This window comes from Mytilus californianus, unplaced genomic scaffold, assembly GCF_021869535.1.
Source record: "Mytilus californianus isolate M0D057914Y unplaced genomic scaffold, xbMytCali1.0.p SCAF_1, whole genome shotgun sequence".
Taxonomy (NCBI): Eukaryota; Metazoa; Mollusca; class Bivalvia; order Mytilida; family Mytilidae; genus Mytilus; species Mytilus californianus.
The window spans coordinates 92,119,828-92,134,078 of record NW_026262581.1 but is presented as its reverse complement, the minus strand read 5'-3'; positions in this window follow the sequence as shown (position 1 = coordinate 92,134,078).

Below are 14,251 nucleotides of genomic sequence, written 5' to 3'. Positions count from 1 at the left end.
AAAGGAGTCAAGTGGAAACCGTCCTAACTCAGACTTTGCAGCTATATTACATGAGTTTTTTGTTATTCCAAGAACAATTTTACAAAATTTATGATGCACTTTCTCAAAGCTGAATCTATCGGTCAAGGATAAAATATCACAGCAAGTTTAATGCATTTTGGATCTGTTCGTGGCTCTAAAAAAGGAGTAATATTATTCCATAAACCAAATTTTGCTATTATATAAAATTATGGGTTTAATAAGGAAAAACTCACAAGAGAAAATCTCCTCGACACTTACCCATATCTACATGCATAACCTATATCTTGTATTTATCTTATACCAAAAATCAAATTAAAAATTGAAAAATTGTACTTACAAATATAAAGATTGAAAAATTCATATGAAATTAGAAAGATAAATTTGTAATTATTAACAATAGTGTTAAACCAGGTATGTGCCAGAATGTAATCATCAAACAGTTGATGTTTTTTTTTCTGTATATAAAGAAGAAGATGGGTATGGATAGCAAACTGCGACGGTATAAGATTTTTCAGTATACGGATATGGATAGTAAAATGCACATTGCTAGAAAACAAATAAATATTGATGCCAACGTTAAATACGTTAATGTAATACAAATACCTGTAGGAAATATGAAATTTATTTTGAAAATCATTGATTAACAAAATTTTAATCTTCTAACCGAGTCCATGTGGGTAAAACAAGCTGTATATTTTTAGTCCTGCCTTATTTCTTTTTTTATAACTGACTTAACCTCCCCCTTTGATCGCACGTGATATTCTTGAACATTACACGATATAGAATTGTCGTCTTTTTTACTCCATCGACTTAGTATTAATATACGAATCCTCAAATTGTTTGCAAAAATGAGTACATACTGAGATTAAACGTCTACTGTGAGGATTGGGACTTAACACTGAGTCAATCATGACAAGAAAAAAGCAATGGTATTATTGAATAAAGTGGTTAGAAAATTACAAAACTAAATATTATTTTGAATAATGATTAATTTAAACATTGCACAGAAATCATTGTTTTGTTAAAATCTGATAGGTCAGAAGTGTTTCCGGCATATGAAACTTTTAATTCTCGTGTTAGTACAATTATGCTTTATTGCAGTGAGATAAATTTTATGAAGAACAACAAATGAATCACAATATTGTCAAAGTAAACAGTAAAACGTCAAATCAAATTGACAAAAACTCAATTTGGAGTTACTTCAAAGGGGGTCAATATAGTCATATAGCTGTACGTAGATGAATTGATTGATTGTTTGATTGTTGGTTGCTTAACGTCCACTGGCAAATATTTCATGCATGTTAAGGAAGAGAACAAATTATTATTAACAATCTCACTCTCTCTACACGAGGCATCGGATTTAACGAACCGAACTTGGCTGCGTGTTTTTGTACATTCCGCACAGGCAAACGGACGCCCCACTTTGACAAGGGTTTTACTGCGGATCGAAGAAGACCAAGAGTGACCATATTTCTATTCCCCAGTCACCCTTGGGTGAGCTGAATTTAGAATGTGTCCTGTCTGTATACAGACTATAAATTCTTCTATAGGATTCTGGTTGCATATTTTAAACTCAAAGAAGTCTTTGTTAAATTATGTTTATAAATTCAACCAGCAATCACATTGTGCGTCAAAGATTCGCTTAAAAAATTACAAAAAATATCACCCACATTCAAATTATTTTTTTCTAAAAATGAACGACTTTTTATCATCCCCTTTTAGAGTTATATCCCCTAGAAACAATTTCTTCTATTTGCATATATATATCTTAAAAATTGTTACAGATATAATCGATCTGAAAATGGCAACATGTACAGAAACAGGTGGCAATGTTAATAAACATAAACAATTATTTTGTTATCAACCCTTATAAGAGTGATTTCCCTTGAAATATTATACACAATTTTTGAAAAATTATAGAAAGGTCAAGTGGTTATGAGTTGAATAGTGGTAGTCCCATATGTCTCTACGACTTCCGGTTCTGAAGTTCGGTATTGCATCATATATCTATAATTATTCATTGAGCCCTTAATGAGCTATGGAATCGCCCCAAGTTTTGACAGTGCTGTACTTCATCTGCAGGTCATCTTACACTTAGCCGATTTGAGATATCTGTTGTCGTTTTAGAGATATTGCAGTTTGAAATTTTGCAAAAATTTCTGATTCAACAACAGCCAGCCACCTGCAATCTTCAAAAATTAAAGAGTTTTACATGGTTATATGGTTGACTTAATACCAAAATCATTTGATAAAAAACAAAGAAAATTAAGCAGTTTGAAATTTTCATGTTTTATATTGACTTTGTAAGTTTCATAAGTTCTATTTATAAAATTAATACTGCATCATTTTTTAAACTTTGCCAAATGGGATCATGTGACATGTCACATTGAACGTCTTAATGAGCTCTATTAAAAAATCTAAATTTTAAACCCCCTTTTCCATCATAAAGAGAAGGGTGAGGTCATTGAGTGCAAAAAAGAAATTGTCTTATCTTAACTAAAATTTAAGGTTGTTTCATATCAAATGAAAGGTCGTAATTTGTACATTTCAAATATCAAATTTCTGTACCCCAAAAATGAGTTGGATGGAGTGCAAAAAAATCTGACTTCCTAGAAGATGGTGTTGTCGCATATCAAATGAAAGGTCATCAAGTCTACATTACAATTATCATACTTCCGATCTCGAAAGGGTCATTAAGTGCGCAAACTGAAAAGTTTAAGAAGGTATGCTTGTCGCCATGATATCAAATGGAAGGTCTTAAAGAGTACTTGCAAAAGACATATAAATATATATTCATATAGCTGTACGTAGATGAATTATACAAAATAATATGACTATAAATATGTCTTTTTCGTTTATTGTTTCGTACATAAATCAGGCCGTTAGTTTTCTCATCTGATTTGTTTTACATTTGTCATTTCGGGGCCTGTTTTCTTTTAGCCTACTATCCTGTATGGGAGTCATTGTTGAAGGCCTCACATTACAAATGTATGACTTTTAAGGAAAAGACCTTTCAATTGTTTTACAATTTAAAACTAGTTGGGATTCAACACTTAAAAAATTATTATGTAATCTATCTAATCTGTAAGTTATATCAAAACATACGTGATAATATATATTTATATACATTCTCATGTAATTCACGTATGTATATAGTTTTTTTATTGAATATTATTTGTTTTAATCTCGAATTATTGATGTTATTGTCATGTCAAGTGTTTTCTTCTTTTTCTTTCTGAAGGGGAAAAAAGAGATCGAGACCAAATTAAGATACCAAAGGGACATTCAAATTCATAAGTCGAAAATAAACTGACAACGCCATGGCAAACAAAGAAAAACAGTACACAAAACTCAACATAGAAAACTAAAGACTGAGCAACACGAACCACACAAAAAACCGGGGGTGGGGGGGGATCGGTTAATACTATTTTCCTTCCATCGTTTGTTTACTTTTTCCATCACGGCATTTCCCTTCAAACTAATAGCAGCAGTACATTTCTGATGATAAAATAAGGGATTTTTTAAATAGAAAGTCTATGTACACTTTTTTTTTATAATAGTAAAACGTATATAAAACATACTCATAATTTTTATTTTTAAAGGATCATATGACGATAAACAAATATATTTTATCTTCTATTGAACACGCAACTGGACACAAGGCAAACAACTACCACCAGTCTTATTGTACATGTGAAAAACCAAATGAATTATCTTACATAATTTGGCAACAATTAAGCGGTGAAAGTTTTTACAGAAAGATCACATGAGAATATAAACATCTAATCATATGCATCATAGCGAAAGAAAGTTGAATCCTAAAAACCAACCAATCAAGTCAATCTTTTAGGCGCATGATTTTTGATTAGTAACTACGAGTACTCTTTGATCTGTACTTTGTGTCTTTTGTGTTTTTTGTGCTTTGTATCTATATATCTGACGAGGTAATATAAAAATAAGGAGATGTTGTATTATTGCCAATGAGACAACTGTCCACCAAAGTTCAAATGAAGTGGATGTAAGCAATTATAGGCAACCGTGCGACCTTCAACAATGAGGAAAAACCCACACTGTATAGTCGCGGCCGGCTATAAAACGCACCGAATGAAAAATATCAAACAATTCAATTGAGAAAACTAACGGCCTATTTTATAACAATAGATATAAGAAGATGTGGTATGAGTGCCAATGAGACAACTCTCCATCCAAGTCAAAATTTATAAAAGTAAACCATTATAGGTCAAAGTACGGTCTTCAACACAGAGCCTTGGCTCACACCAAACAGCAAGCTATAAAGGGCCCCAAAATTACTAGTGTAAAACCATTCAAACGGGAAAACCAACGGTCTAATCTATATAAAAAACGAGAAACGAGAAACACTTATGAACCACATCAACAAACGACAACTACTGAACATCAGATTCCTGACTTAGGACAGGTGCAAACAATTGCAGCGGGTTTAAACGTTTTAATGGTACCAAACCTTCACCCTTATCTGAAACAATAGTGTAACATCACAACATAGAACGACACACTATAAAATATCAATTGAAATGGCTTAACTCAATCAAAAGACATATTAACACCAGTGTACATACACTGAACAAATAAATTTGATCTATGATACAATGTAAATACAAAATAAATAAACTAAGGGAAGAATAATAAAAGTAACATGTTATACCGCTGTAAAATGTTAAACAATTTAAGAAAAACATTATGCTTCAACAAAAACAATTTGCGAAAAACAAATATGACAGACATGAACCAAGGACAACCACTGAACTACAGGTTCCTGACTTGGGACAGGCACATACAGAATGTGGCGGGGTTAAACTAGTTTGAAGGCGCCAGCAAACATGTTTAACCCCGCCACATTTTGTTGTGCCTGTCCAAAGTCAGGAGCCTGTAATTCTGTGGTTGTAGTTTGTTATTGTATATTATATTTGTTTTTCGTTTATTGTTTCGTACCTAAATCAGGCCGTTAGTTTTCTCGTCTGATTTGTTTTATATTTGTCATTTCGGGGCCTGTTTTCTTTTAGCCTACTATCCTGTATGGGAGTCATTGTTGAAGGCCTTACTGTGACCTATATATAATTATAATTATAACTTCTGTGTCATTTAGTCTCTGGTGGAGAGTTGTCTCATTGACAATCAGACCACATCTTCTTATTTTCATAATCAATCAATGTAAGCTGGTTTAGAAATAGACACAAACTTTTAAGAAAGAATGACGATATGCAAAAAATGTTTAAGGTGAAATTATAAGTATAACGGAGATAGTAGATAGATATAAGAAGATGTGGTATGAGTGCCAATGAGACAACTCTCCATCCAAGTCAAAATTTATAAAAGTAAACCATTATAGATCAAAGTACGGTCTTCAACACGGAGCCTTGGCTCACACCGAACAGCAAGCTATAAAGGACCCCAAAAATTACTAGTGTAAAACCATTCAAACGGGAAAACCAACGGTCTAATTTTTAATATTTTATATTTTAATTTTCTTTTTTTTCTTTTTTCTTTCTTTTTTTATCTACTCCTTTTAAAAAAAAAGATATATGTAGGACGGCAACTGTGTTGGAATCGAATGAAATGCGTTGCATGCAAACCAAGAGGCACCTATTGTGCCCTGTCGACATACATGATGTCACAGTCAGGTTTGAGTTCAGACGATTCTGATTTTTTTTACTCACCTTAATTACACTCACTTTCATAGCAGATATTGGTATAAACTGTCTCCATTGATGGAAATGTTATTGTGAAATGATATGCATCCTCCAAATTCAATTATCTTATTCTTATTTGTATATATATATATCCGTTTATTTGGCAATCGCCAATGGCAGTCAGCAGGGTTTAAGAACATCAGTTGTTCGACCTGCTAGTCAAATGCGTTTTGTTAAAATATACTTTTTCACTCATTTGGTCTTTTGGAAAATGTTGTTTGTGCTGTATTTAGACCCCTCTACCTAGAAATTTGTTTTGCATGCACACAACATTTTCCAAAAGACCAAAAAAGTGAAAAAGTATATTTTAACAAAACGCATTTGACTAGCAGGTCGAACAACTGATGTTCTTAAACCCTGCTGACTGCCATTGGCGATTGCCAAATAAACGGATCACAAGTTGTAAAAAATGGATCTTATATATATATAGATATCGAAATCTGGATATGGTGTACAAATTTGCACCTCATGTTTGCGGTATACCATCTTTTCCGCACGTTCATTGTTTTCTGTTTGGTAATAAATTAATTATAAGGTCTATTTTGTTACATCTTGTGATCCGTTTATTTGGCAATCGCCAATGGCAGTCAGCAGGGTTTAAGAACACCAGTTGTTCGACCTGCTAGTCAAATGCGTTTTGTTAAAATATACTTTTTCACTCATTTGGTCTTTTGGAAAATGTTGTTTGTGCTGTATTTAGACCCCTCTACCAAGACATTTGTTTTGCATGCACACGTATAAAAATTGCGGTTTTTATCCAACGCAATCATAGGTTTGAACGTTGTTTTCAATTAAGACTGGTTTATATTTTTTCGTTTGGGCTTGTATTATATTTGCCTTCGGGTTTATATGATCCGTTCATCCTATTTTGACTCTTTAAAAATTCAAGAGTCTATCCTAAATTGAAGTAAATTATGGCCTTCCAAATACCGTTTCGATTCCTAACATCACTGAAGAGACATTAATTGTCGAAATCTGGATATGGTGTACAAATTTGCACCTCATGTTTGCGGTATACCATCTTTTCCGCACGTTTATTGTTTTCTGTTTGGTAATAAATTAATTATAAGGTCTATTTTGTTACATCTTGTGATCCGTTTATCTGGCAATCGCCAATGGCAGTCAGCAGGGTTTAAGAACATCAGTTGTTCGACCTGCTAGTCAAATGCGTTTTGTTAAAATATACTTTTTCACTCATTTGGTCTTTTGGAAAACGTTGTTTGTGCTGTATTTAGACCCCTCTACCAAGACATTTGTTTTGCATGCACACGTATAAAAATTGCGGTTTTTATCCAACGCAATCATAGGTTTGAACGTTGTTTTCAATTAAGACTGGTTTATATATTTATATATATATGTAGGACTCTAAAGTGCGATGGTTCTCTAAAGTGCGATGGTCACGCTAAAGTGCGATGGTCTACGCTAAAGTGCGATGGTGTCTCACGCTAAAGTGCGATGGTTGTTTGTTTGCTAAAGTACGGTGGTATATCAAGCTAAAGTGCGATGGACCAATAGGGTAAGGTTCGAGGGCTTTAAAAACGTTAAAGAACATAAGATGTAAAAATAGTCCTTTTGTAAAATCTAGTATTCTAAGGTATACCATATGTGATAGACAGTATAACCTACTGGTAGGCTGAAGTGATTGTTTCTAAATTTAGAAGACCGAACACGTTCTAATTGCTAAAGAGGTAATTTAGGTGTCACAAAATATTATATTTCTTGTAAATGAATTTTTAACAATTCGGGCGTATTAAATATTGTGATAATTGGCGTAGCTTGCCATTCACACAGTCTATCACTAATGGGAACACCTCCCCTTACAGTCGTCATTGTAAATTACAAATACAAAATTCGATTATTGTCGGAATATGTTACATTTATTTGTTTAAGCTTTAATTTAAATGAGAGAAAAGGTCCTTTTTCGTAGCGACTACACATACATGTTGTATTTTAATATTTTAGCCGACAATTTATAATTTACGCATGCAAACATGTACCTTTATTTTACCGATGTAACTTTTTAAAGCGACAATATTTTAACTGGGACCGCAAAGTAAACTGAAACATAAACAATGATTTAAATGTATCCGTTCGCTTCCAATAAAAGCACAATACAGGATATTTATGCGAATACTATTTTGTATCAAAATAGTATACGTAAAATGGTCGACTGCAGGATACAAGTTCTTCTTCCAGCTACCGAAAAAAAAACCCACATTTGCTTCAGACGTCAAAGCACGGTTAGGTTTAAATTAATTATTAATAAGTCATTGACATTTGGTTTAACAGTTGTTAATTAAATATTAGTAATTTATCTTCCGGCGTGTTCATTTTTAGTTTGTATAAACGACTGTTTAACGTCATAATCAAACTACGTTTCTTACGTCTATACTTTCGCGGACCATCGGACTTTGGCGTATGGAGGCATCGCACTTTAGCGTATACCATCGCACTTTAGCGTGACCATCGTACTTTAGCGTCCCCATCGCACTTTAGAGTCTTACATATATATTTAGATGTTTTCATTCAATTCTTACAATAAACAATGTTAGTCAAGATAACACAATAATCTTTAGTTTTCTTATCTATATATGTGCATGTTCGTTTTATCAATCAATCAATCAATCAATCAATCAATCAATCAATCAATCATATTTGAGTGAATGGCTATGATTACCATGAATTAGCCCTTTTTTTAAACAATTTGCAAATTCAGTTACATAGTAAGCTATTATTTTTCACGGAGGTTTGATAGCTACTAAATTATTTATGTATTTGTACATCACTGGCCATTTGCACATCACTGGCCTTCAAATGTTTTGGATTCCTATCGAAGGTCGGTGGTTTTCTCCGGGCACTCCGGCTTCCTCCACCAATAAAAACTGGCCGCCACGAAATAGCCCAAAAGCGGTGCTTAAAAGTGGCGTTAAAACACCAAAAATCAAATCAAATCAAATGTTTTGGTTTGATCGTTCCTGATTAAGCTCAGTCACGCTTCAGACGCACGACATTTATTGAGTGTTTTATTTAAGTTGCATGGTGAATTCACGCAATAATCACATATACATTTGTATTTTGAAAATCATGCTTTTTTTTCACATGCAATTGAAAGATTCAACAAGTTTGATTTTAGTTGTAGATCTGATATTTGCCGATTGGGAGTTGCAAACGACATATTAAATGTTCTTAGCATAAATATGCATGTACTATTTCCCAATAACCCTTAAATATTCTCGCATCCATCCATGGCTAACGATCAGGCCTGCATGCACCATAGTTTTATGAACTTTGGTTCGACGAGACGAAATGTCCGTTAATAAATTTGGCCGATTTTAACATTATATCTGAATTTAGAATAATGATTGCATATACGCGAATTATCGGGAAAAGTATTCCAAATTATAATAGTAATGCATGCATTTTATTTCACAAACGTGTGAACAAAGCTAAATATACCAAATTGAACTGCATCCAAAGCGTTATCTAAACGTAGTATGTGCACATCTTCGGATATCGTCGACTGGAACGTCATGATAGCGCCCAGAGGAAACTTAATAATAATAGCTTACTTCTCTTTTGTCTAAAAAGGAGCTTTTACCTCACGACCGTAAACATGAGCGTACATGACCAAACTGAACAGTCTTTGGAGATATTGAGTTTTGTTTTAAAGAAGAATTACAACAAGGAAGAAGGCAATGTGCAATATCTCACGAATAGACAGAAAATATACTTCGATACAGATTCACCATGTTCACTTCATTAGCGTGATATAATCCTTATATAGATTGTTATTTGTTTTGTTTGGTCTTTGTCTAAAAAACATTTTGGAACTAAAATGAGTGATGAAGGCATTATATTTGGTATCGATGTAATATATTGATAAATAGTGACGACTTTTTGTTATGTTTTGGATACATATATAAATGATCAAATGAAGTTAACAATAAATAAAGCGAATTCTATATTCAAGTTATCTATTATCTGGAACTGTTAGTGCATAGTAAAATAAAGGGAATTATATTTTATTGAATTGCTTCTGGCTTAGTTGTTGGAATTACAAAATAGTAAAATCCAACATTCTTTAACGCTAGGACGTGAGAGACAGGAACTTAGTTCTTAACATTCGTCCATCACACGAGGAAAAGTCTGTAAAATAACTAATCATGAACATTAAAGTAAGGAGGAAGACGACCAACAAAGAAAACCCAAGGGCCTTGTATACCCTTCACGTATTTAATCGCTAATAAACCTGTTGTTCATATTTGTCCCTTTTTCTGCATTGCTTCCATGTTGCTCAACTTAAGTTAACATCTTAATGTTATTTGGAAAATCATGGGTGTTGTTGTTTTATCTTTTGCTGTCATTCTTCAGATTTGTAGTTGTTGCCTTGTTATATTTTTATGTTTCGTTTACAATATGTTCTTTTTGTCTATTTATCGTATCCCTTTTTCTCCCATAGAAATTTGTGTGGTAGTGCACAAAGAAGAACCTCTGGAAAAACCTGAAATGTCCGCGGATCAACAATACCAGGATGAAGAAATGTTTTCTCAGTAAGTAGCCTACCAGCATATTCTTTTATTGTGTAGCCTGCAAGATGACACATAAGATATACACAGGCATGTTTTAGTGCTGTTATTTGAGAGAAAGGTATATGGAACGGAGTTCATTCTATATGAATATAAAATGATTGATGTGGAAGATGGTAAAGAATTACGGGAAAAAACAGAACTTGTAAATCATGCTACACTAGTATCATTGGGGACGAATTTCACTATCTTTTTGAATATCAACAATTGTGATGTTTTAAACATAAGGAATATATGAATTTATCAAAAAAGTCAAAGACTTATAAATGAAAGACGGGTTCTGTGAGCTAATAACTTGATCTGACATTCATTTGTAACCTCTATGTGATTTGTGTTATATACCATCTTTCTATATTTATTATTTATTTCTTCGTAATGTTATTTCAAGATCTCTTGTGCTTTACTTTATTTGTTGTGCTTATTGTTTTGTCTGTATTCCATGGTTCAAACAACGATTAATCAGAGTAGTCACTTCAGACAATAGCTCATTTATCGTGGTCATTTTATTGCGATTCTTTCGCTGATTGCTCGCTATATGCACAGACAATGATGCTCGCTATATACACAAACAATCACAACAATGTAAGAACAAACGGTCAATTTGAAGTAAAACATGTACAAAAATCAAAAAGACCCATAAAAACAGACAATATCACGACCTAAAAGAAAAACTACGAAAAGACTAATATTTGTTTTTGTTTGTTGTGGTCGTATAAATCAGGCCTTTGTTTTTCTCTTTTAATTTGTTTCCCGTTTTGTCATGCCTTGTATATCTTACTATAGACGCATGGGACAGAAACCTAACAACTCAAAATAAAAGATATCTAGAGATCACAATACGATTTGATAGTTTAGCTATAGGTAGCTGTTGTATGTCTTCATGTTGGAAGTTAAGCGATGCTTTGTAAGATCTAGTAGATTTATATTCGCCATGCAACCTTAGCTGTGTCAGTGGAGCAAATTTCGCTCTCTTAGTAGTACTAACGCTGTCGTGTACTACGTCCGGGGTCCCGGGTTCAAGTTAATTTTAGACAGATATCATGCTCTATATTGCATATCATGAAAGTTTTCTTGAGACCAGACAGTGACAAAAACCAATATTGTTTGGTATAAATAAAGATATCATCGACTTGTTTTGATTAAGGATGTCCACTGTATACATTTAAAAAAAAAATCATAACTGACGTCCTTTTTAAAGGATGATGTATCGTACATCAACATTTTGGAAAGCTAAATATAGGATCTGCTAACCCTTCTGGAGCACCTGAGATCACACCCGGTTTTTGGTGGGGTTTGAGTTGCTCATTCTTTAGTTTTCGTCGTTGTGTTTTTTGCCATCATAGCGTTGGTATCTTCCGCCACTCTTTTACGAGAATTGTATTTGAGACGGAAATTTTCAAACAAAAATTGACAAAACAAAATAAGACGTTTCTGGAGAGAAATCTTAATATACATAGCCTGAGAAAATAGTCGGAGGGGTTACACAATATTGAGGAAAAGTTGAAATATTTGAAGCTAACATTCTTAAAGGTTATAGCCTCATATATAGATATTGCATACACCAAAATTACGTCTTGTTCTTTCAGGTCAGCATGGAAAAAACAAGATCCAGAGTAAAATATTGTACAACTAAATATGATTGAAGGAGAAATTAATAGGAAGAATGAAAGAATAATTGAATTGGAATTAACGTTAGAAGAAAAACAGGTTTGGTTTTATTTAGAAACACAAATGGTTAAAAAGCTTGAGGGAGAGCTTAATTATGTCCATGCACGTAACCCAGAGCCTTTTACTTTTGATAACACTGGCACAAGCTTAGTTCATTGGAATACACATTCAAAGATCTAGAACGATAAGAGAGAGAAGAAACATTCTGAGCAAAGTACATACCAATCTATCACAGAGAAATTGAAATATTTCGTAAACAAGGCCAAAACCCGAAAAATGTCCTTTATTTCAACCAGGTTTTCATGACAATGGAATTCTTAAAACACAAATATTCAACATCGTTTGGCGAATTTTTTTCTATGGATTACAAAAAGAAGTCTTAGCCAATTAAACCAGATCCACCACCGCATACACGCCTGAGACCATGCCAGTCATCGTGTATTCAACGAGAGGGTAAAAGAAAATTCTTAGTATCCGGTCATTTCGGTAAGGTAGAGTTACTCCCAGCTGGCACAGAAACATGTGATCTCGAAAGTTTTTCCGCGATTCCTGCAAACCAGTCATTAACCAGGTTAGATGATGTCAAAGTAGTGTATTCCATAGAAAATTTAGACAAACGAATAGACTGTATGATCAAGATGGCGGCTGGAAATCGTTGACCTCGATAAACATTGCCCATGAACTCAAGTTTGATAGGCAAGCTAACTTTGAGGAGAACCAAATGAGAAAGAAAAATAATGATACTGCCACAAAATTAGAAAACAAAACAACTGAATCAGCTGATAATAAATGGTGGCCTAATGAAGACAGTTATGATATGTGGAGAGCTACGAAAAGCAGAAGGCAAGTTGTCATAAGAAGGAGGAAAAGACCAAAACGTGCACGCCCAAATACACCACGACAATCTGATGATAAGAAACAAGGAGATCATACTAATGCTAAAGAATTGACCAATGTGAATAATCTATCTAGCATTGATATTGATAGTGCAATAAAAAAAAACTTCTAACTGGAACATTCAAAAAATGCGTTCTTAAAAAATCGGTTTGTATGGAATCAGTTTTTGAAGGAGATGGTACGAAAATGCGTCACAGTTTTACATGGCGGATGGGCGATGAATGCGTTTCTCTAGAAAAGTACGTTAAAGTGTATACAAGAAATCCCGAGGAATTGTACGAAGCTGTTGAAAAACGGGCTATTGAAAAAGAGGAAAAAGACCTACCTTTTGGAGACTTTTAAAATTAAGTCAAATTTAAGATGATAAAAGAAGGAGGTGGAAAGACAAAATCAGAATTGAAACAAGTCCACATTGGTGATGTTGGTGAGGCTATAGATGATATCCTTGACGAGAAAATGAGAGCCGAGGAGGAAAAGGTGAAAGTAGTTCTGCCACCAGTCCAAACTGGGAGTTTTGATGAAGATATAGATGACACAGACAAAGTCAGTTACGAGGAGAAAATTAATACTAGTTTTGACATAATTTTCGAAAAACCTAAGAAACGAATGTTCAAACCAAACCTCACTTCAGACAAAAGAAAAACAGACAATCTGATGATTACCGTCAAAGATAATAAAACAAGAAGCAATGAAAACAAAGAAGATGTGAAAAAGGACGATAATGATGTAGATGGTTTAAAAACAGACCACGTGGAGGGCAAGAAAAATATCATATGACTAAACCAAAACTCACTTCTGGCAAAAGAAAGGCACAGGTTAAATCGAAACCTTCCATTGATGAAAAGATAGATAAAAGTCACAAACACGAACACAATGATTATGCAACAACTGCTTGCAGTGCAATTGCTGTTGAAGATCTTGATAATACATACAAAGAAAATCATGCATTGAAGAAAAATATAAGTTTAGATGTCTTTTTCGAGAGCCCAAAGAATCTGAAGTCTATACTAAATCTGAGCTTTATCAATAGAAAGCAGGAAAACGTAAAAAAAAAAAAAACAACACTGATGAAAAAGAAGTCCCAAAAAGTAGAGAAGAATGAAGAGGCAAACCATGAGAAATCACACAACGTAGTACGCGGTAAAAGAACAGAGGTACAATTTTCAAATGGAAAACTCGAAGGAAACTTTGCAAAAGACGTTTCTATTAAGAGAAAAGATGATGGTGAAGTCAGGTTTAGATTCTCGTTTCTTCATGGTACCACTACTATCTCAAGCAGAATCCCTGTAATGGTTAGAAGGTTATGGTAAAAACATGTCTAACACACGACTAAATAATAAAAGTACCAAT